This window comes from Mastomys coucha, unplaced genomic scaffold (genome assembly GCF_008632895.1).
Source record: "Mastomys coucha isolate ucsf_1 unplaced genomic scaffold, UCSF_Mcou_1 pScaffold21, whole genome shotgun sequence".
Lineage (NCBI taxonomy): Eukaryota > Metazoa > Chordata > Mammalia > Rodentia > Muridae > Mastomys > Mastomys coucha.
Genome location: NW_022196904.1, coordinates 19068123 through 19078281, shown reverse-complemented (window position 1 = coordinate 19078281; position 10159 = coordinate 19068123). Strand labels below are relative to the sequence as shown.

The window sequence follows — 10159 nt, the reverse complement described above, 5'->3', positions numbered from 1 at the left end:
GGGGCTTTCCCTTCTCCTTTCCAGTTGTCTCTCACCAAAAACCCAGGCCAGAGTCAGCATGCTAAAGGCTTCTTCTGTCTTTTGGTCCCTCAACCTCCCTGGCTGGCCTGGAACACACAGATCAATCCCCTCAGCCCCTCAGCCTCCCCTCCCCTCTTCCACCAGCCCTCTGTTACCTGCCCCCTCCATGGGCCAGCCCTGACCCGGAAGAGAAAGGACTGGAAGAGAAAGGACTGGAAGAGAAGGTCTCTCCCTTGCTAGGTTGAGAAGCTGAAGATCAAAGTGGGGCTGAGAACCCTAGGGAGACATTCTCCCTGTGACTCTGTTTCCCCTTCTTTGGGCCTCAGTTTCCCCCTCAACCACAACCGAATCCTGCCTCAGCTCTGAGATCCAGAGAGATTGTTGCAGATGGGAGGCGGGGCACTGGGAGGGGAAAGCTAGAACCAGGAGGGTGCCTGCTGTCCCTCCCCAAGCCAAGACTGTGGGTCCCAGGTGCTTCCCTGCCTGCCCGCAACTCCCTGGGGCTCCCGTTCTTTGTCTTCGAAGACCGTCCTCCCCTCCCAGCCTGGAGAGGTTGAGGAATCACCTTAGCCTTGACCCGAGGGGGCGGGCAGAGGAGGGGCAAGCAGCCCTCACCCTGCCTCCTGCCCATGGCCATCCACAACCCCTCTCTGGCTTCCCTCTGACTACCAGGCAGGCCCCCCCAACCCCCAGCGATGGTCTGCTGTTCCCTTTGTTAGGAAGGGGGAGGGGAAAGAGATGAGCTGAGGGGACGTGGCCTGACCCTCGACCTCTCCCCCTCCCTCCTCCCATCTGAGTCCTCAGGGGCTCAGAGCCCCCTTGACGGACAGTTCTGACCATCAGCCAAATGGCTCCATGAGGAAGCAAGGGGCCAGGTAGGGGGGAGGGGAAGAGGGTCTGTCCAGGGCCGGGAGCCCACCATAGTGTGGGTGTAGGGGTGCTCCTAAAGTCAGAAGGAAGACCTTAGGATGGGCGAAGAGAATGGTGCACGTGGGTCCAGACTCTGGGGGGAGTTTGATTGAACCAGGGCTAGGGCTATGAAGTTAAAGTGAGGGTTCATCCCGTAGACATCAGCCCTAGAAGCCAATGAGTAGGGCCTGGCCTGGGCAGATGCCCCCACCCCACCCCCACCCAGCCTGCAGCTTCGGGAGCACAGTGAGTTTAAAAAAAAAAAAATTAAAAGGAAAAAAAAAACAGGAGCAGGAGAAGCTGGGGGAAAAATATATAAGAAAAAATATAATAAGAACTAAGCGGTGGCTGCAGGAGAGAGAAAGGGCAGAAGGCGGGGAGGGGGGCGCAGGGGGGAGGGCGGCTGGGGCCCTGGTCGCTGCGGAGGCCCGGCCGCCGGCCTCTGAGCTGAGCCCTCCGCGTCCCCCCTGCCGGCCCCCTCCAGCCCCGATCGATCCAGTTTCTTGGCAATAAAGCATTTTTATTGTCAGCTGCCCTGAATGGCAAATGTGAGCCTGGTCCTGCTCCCCCCACACACACAACCCTGCTTCCTCGCCACCCCTCCCCCAACCTGCCTTCACCCCCTCTGCTGCTATCCCCTCACCAAAGAATCAGCATCATACATCACCAAGACCCCCTCCTCTTCCTCATCCATGTCAGCAGGTCCCTAGCATGTACTCAACAGTACACCAAGCCTCCCATCCCCACCTAGGCTCCCCTCCTTAACCCCAAACCCACTGGGGAGCAGAAACTGGCTAGTGGTCTTAGGAGGGGCGGCAGGGCAGGAGGGTGTTGGCAGCCACAGATGCAGGCCACAGTGAGGGAGCCGCTGACCAAAGTCAGGAGAACACCAGAGAACAGAGACCATAACAGGTGGGTGGCAGCGGCCTGGGGACCTGAGGGACCAGGTATACCACTCCTCGGCCCTCTGCATACCTCCGAGGCCCTGCCTCTGCCTCTGACCCACTGAGCAAGGCCTCTTCTTCTGGGGAGCAGGTGGGTGAAGAGAGAAAGACAAGGTAGGAAGTTGATACAGCTTCCCACGTGTGTGTGCAGTCAGGTCTATCCAGAACCAGGCACAACGCTACACCCCTTCAAAGGACTGCTGGTGTGAAGGGACCAGGAGGATAGTGTTGGGCAGGCAGTTTACAAAAGATCCCAGCCCCGTGTCAAGTGGGTGGCACACTCCCTCCCCACCCTCCTCCTTTCCTTGCTTTGTCTCTCGTCTCTCTGCCCCTCTTTCCTTCCGTCTGACTCTGACTCTCTCCTTTATTGCAGCCTCTTCCCCCGGGGATTTAAAAACCTCACACACCCCTCTGTTCTAGCTTCCGACTCCCCCCACCCCAATTCTTTTCTCCCTACAGTTCTGCTTTGCATGGCTTGGCTCAGACTTTCCCCTCCCCTCTGTCTTTCCATTCCCAGCTCACCCCACCTTTCTCCTCAGCCCCACTTCCACAATGATAAGGATGAACGGAGACCTGAAACCTTGGGAACTTCCGTCAGAAGAGAGAATGAGTCACAGCATCTCCCCCCCCAAAAAAACCCTTTCCTCTCTTATTCTCTGAGAACTCCCAGGCAGAGGAGGAGACATAGTCCCCAGGGACATGTCCCTGTGTCTGCTACAGACATGAAGAGGGACTTTTCTCAACTCCACTCTTTCCCTTGAGCCTTGGTCCCCTCTTCTCTGCCCCCAAAGATGGAGCGGGTGGTTGTGTACACACGTAATTCGTAATCCTGTACATGGGAGGCAGACCCAGGAGAATCAGAAGTTCAAAGTTACCCTTGACTACAAATACAGTTCAAGGCCAGCCTGGGCTACATGAGACCCCATCTCCTAAATAAATAAATACACGGACATGTATACATATGTACAACACAAATACACATAAATAAACAAAATGAAAACAAATGACCCCACCCCACCCCATTATCAGGTCCCTGGGTTGGGGCTGTGATATCAGAGGGAAGGGCCCAGGAGCCATGTGTGGAGAAGGGAGTGGGAAGAGTGTACTGTGGGAAGTAAGAGGATCTAGATCTGGGGCACGTGGGAAGAGGAGGACTCTGGGCCTCCTTTCCAAGCTGTCCTCTTTGCCCAAATCTCATCCCTCCAGATATCTTCATTAGAGCAGTTCACTGCTTTCCTGACCTTGGTCTCAGAGCCACAGTTGGGAAGAGGACGGGGAAGTCCTGTGGTGGAGAGGTCTCTGACGGCATGGATAGGACCACTGTAGTAAAAAAAAAGACCACTGGAGAACTAATCATGGTGCTTAGGACCACTAGGAGGCAGGGGCAAGATGTCAGGAGTTCAAGGACATTCTTGGCTACATACCGCATTCTAGGATAACCTGGGCTACAGGGGACTTTCTTTCAAACAACAACAAACAACAATTATGTGTGGTTTAAGCCTCAGGCATCTCCTTAAAAAAGAAGAGTCTCTAAGTTGCTTGGGCTGGTCACAAACCTTGTGATCTTCCTGCTTCAGCCTCAGAGTAGCAGGGATTGCTGGGGTGCATGCGCCTTGCCCAGCGTATGTCAGCTCTTTGTTGTTGCTGTTGTTCTGTATTATCCAGGCCTCCTTGAACTCAGTATGTAGTGAGACTGAACTCATCTTTCTCCCTCAGCCTCCCCAGTGCGTGCACCTTCACGCTCATCTCAGATCTGAGCAGACCCTTACTTCCATCAAGCATTCCTTATTAGTAAAGGGCTTGCCTGGGAGAGGAAGGTCAGGGCTCAGGGCTGGCCCTGGGGAAGGCTAGCCTGTGAACAAGAGTAACACACATGCACACGCGCACACACAGCTCAAGCTGATGCTCCTCTGAGAGGTTCTCTCTCCCCTGCTGTTGTCCATCGCTCATGCAATTCCACCACATGGGTGAGTGACAGTCTTTGCTGCAGCTCAGTGATGGCACTTGCTTTGCGTACTCTTCTGTGTCCCACTGCCCAGACACATCCTCATTATTCTATCTTCCAGGTGGTGACACCCAGGGTCAGAATAGGCAAGTGGCTTGATAAACATCCAGTGAGTGTCAGAGCCCACAGCTGCCATTCAGACCCACTGATGCTGGGAGACCATGAAGAAATCTGTCAAGAGCCCATGGGGTAACTGACTCTGTATGAAATTCAGACACATCAGCTTTGCTATGGACCCACTGTGACATGGTGCTTTATCCTCACCACCTCGGTTTCCTTCTCTGGGTCAGAACCACCAACACATAGGACTTTTTTATCCATCTCCACCTATGTACATTAAGGCCAGGTTGGAACTTCCATTAGCTATTTTGGGTGGGGCATAGAGGTCATTGTCCCTTTGTGGATGTCAGTAAATATATACAGGGTATGTTGCAGGCACTGGGACAGCTGTGTGAGGAGAAGGCACAGGTCAGAGGGGAGAAAGTGAGAAGGGCAGAATGCACACCTGCAGTCCTAGCTCTGAGATGGAAGGAAAAGAATTAGATGTTCAAGGCTATCACTGGCTATACGGGGAATTCCTGGCCAACCTGAGCTATAGTGATCTTGCCTCAAAAAATAAAAAATAAAATAAAATAAAACAAAAAATCGAAGCCAGGTACTGCAGCACAGATCTGTAATGCCAGTGCTCAGGAGACCGAGGCAGGGAGATTCTCAAGTTCAAGGCAGTCTGGGCTGTATGCATAGTGAGAGTCTTTCTCCAAATAAATAAATGGGGGAGGGAAGGAAAGAGCAGAGGCTGTCCATAAGCAGAAAAACCTGAGGATGGGGCCTGGGAGATAGCTTCAGGGGTCAAAGTGCTCAATGCACAGCCCTGATGGCCTGAGTCCAATCCCCAGGGCCCCATATGAAAAAAGGCAGGTGCTGGAAATGTCGAGGTGGCAGCACAAAGGTGTGGCCACTAAGTCTGATGATCCCTGTTTGATCCCTGGGACCATCATGGTGGAAGGAGAGAAATCACCCCTGTAGATGTCCTCTGACCAGGGCACTCACACAGAAAGGTCCCCCCCCTCTCTGTCTCTCTCTCTGTCTTTGTCTCTGTCTCTCTGTCTCTGTCTCTGTCTCTCTGTCTCTGTCTCTGTCTCTCTCTCTCTCTGTCTCTCTCTCTCTCTCTCTCTCTCTCTCTCCTTGCAACACACACTAAACAAAGAGGCTGGATGTTGTGGCACCACACATCTGTAATCCCCATACTCAAGCTCACAGGCCAGCTAGTCTGGAGTAAGAAGCGTACAGAAACGAGACTCCTTGTCTAAAAGCAAGATGAAAGGAAAAAAACAGAAAGAAATTTGTCCTCTGCTGCCATGTGCCACAGCATGTGTGCACCTGCACCCCTACACACACACATAAAATATTATATATTACATATTATATAACATATATCATATAGTATATGAAACTATATATCATATCACACAGGCACACAAACATATAAAATATTATGTGATATATTAAATATAACATATATCACATAGTATATTATATATTACATATATATATATTAAAGCTGAGTATAGTGGTGATTCCTGCAAGCTCACCACTCAGGAGTCTGAGGCAGCCCAATGAGACCCTATCTCAACAAATCAAACAAAGGTCCAGAGGTGAGGCAGAACATTGGTTTGGGTTGCAGAAAGAGATGGTCAGTTCACGTGGTGTAATCAGGGATTTAGGGAGAGTAGGGGCAAGTGGCAGAATTGGCAGACCCTGGTCACAAGCTGGGTGGGGAGTAGCCTTTAGAGAGTAAATTTTTTTCAATTTATCTTTGGGAGAGTGGAGGGTCTTTATTTTGAAACAGGGTGTTTGGTAACCCAGGCTACCCTTGAACCCACTGTGTAGCCAAAAAGAACGTTGCCCTTTCCACCTCCTGAGTTAGATAGAATGAATCTTGAAATGGCTCTGCTGGGCAGCCTTCCTTTTAGTACCTTGGACAGCGGCCGCAGCCGCAGCGGCGGACGCCCAGTGTACAGAGCGTTGGGCGATGGATGGGCGGACCCTACCCAACTCGGTAAGGTTCTTTGCGGGCAGTGACGTGAGAGAAGGCATGGGAGAAGGGTAGTGCTCCCACACACCCCTACAGTAAGGGCTGACCTTTCACCACAGTGGTTCCTGGAAGACACGGAAATCCGTCACTAGGGGAAAGGTGTCCTCACAGCTCCAAAAAACGCCCCCTCCACACACACCGTGCGTGTTCTTTTTCCAGCACACCCTCTCTCCTGCTGAAATTGCCGCTATCCCCACCTTCGGAATGATCATTTCTTTGCTATTCTAGTAAAATGTATCATTTACTATATTGACTTTTTTCTGAATTGGGCTAATCTCCAGCTCCTGGGATCAAGTGAAACATACACCCACCGTGGTTTCTACAATTGACAGGATGCTGTGTGTGCACACCTCAGCAAAAGCTCCCATTTTGGCTTTGTTTTAAAATTTAATTTACGGAATTTTTTTGGGGGGGTTGGTTTGTTTCTTTAGACAGGGTCTTACTACATCCTCCTGGCTGGTCTGGAACTCACTTTGTATGTAGACTAGGCTGCCCTTGAAATTACAGAGATCCACCTGCCTCTGCCTCTCCAGTATTGGAATTAGAGGGGTGCTTTAAAGCAATCCTTTTTTTTTCTCGAGACAGGGTTTCTCTGTATAGCTCTGGCTGTCCTGGAACTCACTCTGTAGACCAGGCTGGCCTCGAACTCAGAAATCCGCCTGCCTCTGCCTCCCAAGTGCTGGGATTAAAGGCGTGCGCCACCACTGCCCAGCTAAAGCAATCCTTTAAAGGCAATACTACCTTGCTTGGTGTTCCTTTTCTCTCCCCTTCCTCCCCCTCCTTAAAAGACAGGATCTCATATAGGCCAGGCTAGTCTTGGACTCACTATATAGCTGAGGATGACTTTGAACTACTGATCCTCTTGCTTCTGGAATGAAGGAGTGGTAATCTGTTCTGAGATATGCTACCTTTTTATGACTGCATTGGATTCCTAAGCAAGAATATTACAACTATATTTTCTTAGCTACTGTATTGTTGGTAACATCAAGATTGTTTCTGATTTTTCTTACTCTCAGATTATCTTGAATTTTAGTTCTTCCTTGACATAGGGCCTCACAATGTAGCATAGGCTGGCCTCTGTTGAACTCTCCTCCATCCCTGCCTCCTGGGGTTACAGATGTGTGCCACTGCACTGTGCCCTCAATCTCAAACCTTAGAACCAGAGTTTAGATCCCAGAATTTGTGTAACAAGCTGGTTTGTTCTCACACATGCCTAGAACCCCAGCATTGTGGGAAGCAGAGACAAGATCATCACTGGGTCTTGCTGGCTTCCAACAAGTTTCAGGTCAGAGACAGATGCTGGCTCAAAAGAATAAGGTGGAAAATGTTAGTGGAAAACATCTGACATCCTTCTCTGGCCTTCACACACACATGTGCACAGAACTGCACAGCCACAAAAAATGTGCACATACCACATACACACACACTCACAGACTCTCAAACTTACACACATACTCTCACACACACTCTCACACACTCACACACACACTCACATGCTCATACACCCCACACATGTACACACATACATACTCTCACAATACAGTTTCACACACACTAACACACACTCACACTTTCACAACACACACTCATTCACACATTCACACACTCTTTCACACATACATTCACATACACACTCTCACACACTCACTCAACACATTCCTTTTTACTTAGGCACAGTGGGAATGTTTCTACTGAAGATCACTGATGTTCCTGTCAGCCCGTGTTACTGCCCCCATTTACCAGAAGAGCTGGAGACTCAGAGAGGGAAATCAGTGGCTCCTGGGTATATAGCAAACACACAGAGGAACCCATTTCCCAACCCTCATCTCTACGACCCTCTGAATCAGTCATCATATGTCTCTGCATGAATCTCTGTGGTCTGTGGAGCAGGCGTCCTCATTCAACACAATACCGGAAGCCCTGGTTATGTGAGTCCAATGCAGGGTCCAGACTGGATGTTAATGAACCAAGCCCAGCCATGTCCTCAACATGCTGTCTCCTGGGGACAGCCTCCCTGGGAAGTGGCTTTGGCTGGTACAGATTTCACTGAACCTGAGTGTCCCCAGAGTTATGTGAACATACACACACACACACACACACAAATACACACACGTCTTTGTTAGGTCTTTGCTATCTTTTTTCCCCTATGAGATAAAATTTCCTGTAGCCAGTTGGGCTCACAACTCAAAATCCTTCTGCCCCAGTGTTTATTCTATAGGTGTGCACCACCAGGCAAGCCCAGGTCTGTACAATGAATCGGGTGAGGTGCACAACTTTAACCCCAGCACTTGGGAGGCAGAGGCAGGCGGATTTCCCTAAATTCAAGGAAAGCCTGGTCATCACAGGGAGTTCTAGGACAGCCAGGGCTACATAGAGACCCGGTCTCAAAAAAAAAAGAGAGAGAGAGAGAGAGAGAGAGAGAGAGAGAGAGAGAGAGAGAGAGAGAAAGAAAGCATTGGGTCAGGGGAGTCTTCTATAAAGAGATGTGAGTTGTAAAGTCTGTGTAGCTGACCAAGCAGGCTGGAGGGGTGGGACATTTAGGACACATTCATTCATTCTCTCTTCTCTCTCTCTCTCTCTCTCTCTCTCTCTCTCTCTCTCTCTCTCTGTGTGTGTGTGTGTGTGTGTGTGTGTGTGTGTGATAGAGCACTTGAGGAAGCTACAGAACTTATTTCTGGGACTCCAGGCTGGCTTGCCTTTCACATTACAGTCCCTGGCTTTATGTGGCTTGGGGGGGGGTTAGATTCAAACTGAGGCCCTCACACTTGTATGGTAAGCACTTGACTCATTGGGGTTTCATAAGCCCCCACACTGTTTTAAAACAGATTAATTTAAAATTTTATGTGTATAAGTGTTTTTCTGCATGTATGTACACCATGTGTGTGCCTGGTGCCTGAGGAGGCCAGAAGAGGACATCAGATCCCCTGGAACTGGAATTACAGGAAGATGGTTGTGAACCTTCATGTGTGTGTGTATGTGTGCGTGTGTGTGTGTGTATGTGTGTGCACGCTCACACACACATACATTCTGGGACTAGAACCTGGGTCCTCAGCAAGAGAAATAGTGCTCTTCACTGCTGAACCATCTCTCCAGCCCTGCTCCATCTCCATTCTTGAATAGAGGGTGAAAAGGGAATTCTGACAGCAAATGACTGGCAAGGTTGGCAGGTGCCATAACACTTGCTTGGGGAGCCAGCCTTGGACTTGGAGCCAGTCTGTAGGACATGAGAGCTTGGAGAGACTTATTCATTCAACCTTGGGATTCAGGCACCCAACTATGTGCCTGCCATAGTTAATTCCCAGGAGCTCCACAGTGAGCAACACAAATCATGAAACCTGCTTTCAGAGAGCTTGCATTTTAGACAGAGAGAGAGGCAGTAACATGGCCAGGCAGTGACTTAATTCCAAGATGCTGAGAAGAAAACACAAAAGCAGCTCACAGAGTGTGTGGCAACAGGAGGCGGTGGCCTTGGAGATGAGTCCCAGGGATAAGGACCCTGTGAAGAGGCAGACAGTAGTACTCAGGGGCTGCGCCAGGTTAAAGGTTCTATTGTGGGATTGATCTTGGCTTCTTCCAGTGTGAATGGAGTATGGTGCCTATGTGGGAAAAAAGGAAGATCCCACAGGGCCCTTGAGACCATGGCTAGGAGGCTGGGGTTGTGTGTGGGAACGCTGGGGAGATAGATCATAGAAGACTCTGGAGGGAATGGCACCAATGAGCATCCTGGTCCAGGGAAATGCTTTCAGCCTTTGGACAGCTCCCCGCCCAGGGGGTGCCCTCCCAGGCTTTGCGTTGGTGTTTGATGGTGTGAACTTCGTGTTGGAGCACCACAGGGAGCATCTATGGGCTGTTCTGAGTCTGCTACAGTAGGGGGTGCCGAGGTTCCTGGGATGAGAGTGGGGTCTTTTCCAGGGAAGGCCCAGGGCCAGGTACCTGCTCGATGGGAAACTGGTGGGTCTGAGTGCTAGTGACTCTCACCAAGAAACAACAGTCTTGATTCCTGCAGGGCCGGCAAAAGACACAGTCTTTGAGGTCAGTGAAATCCTGGGATTTCGCTCTGTGATTGTTCTTAGTTTCCTTGTGATTAAAATGGGAATAATATAAAATGAACCCCAATGAAAAATTAATAAGGAGGGGTCCTGAGCATGGTTCTGTCAGTAAAATGCTTTTTTTTTCTTTTTCTTT

At 50.2% G+C, this 10159-nt stretch overlaps 1 protein-coding gene and 1 long non-coding RNA gene across 4 annotated transcripts in view; one reads left to right on the top strand and one right to left on the bottom strand.

Annotated features, from left to right (window-relative positions):
- Nucleotides 1–10159, top strand: part of Pou2f2 (POU class 2 homeobox 2) — an 80686-nt gene that overhangs the window by 25515 nt on the left and 45012 nt on the right. The gene's annotated exons all lie outside the window — the stretch shown is intronic.
- The window catches only part of LOC116101838, a 22824-nt gene that overhangs the window by 4699 nt on the left and 7966 nt on the right, over nt 1–10159 (bottom strand). The gene's annotated exons all lie outside the window — the stretch shown is intronic.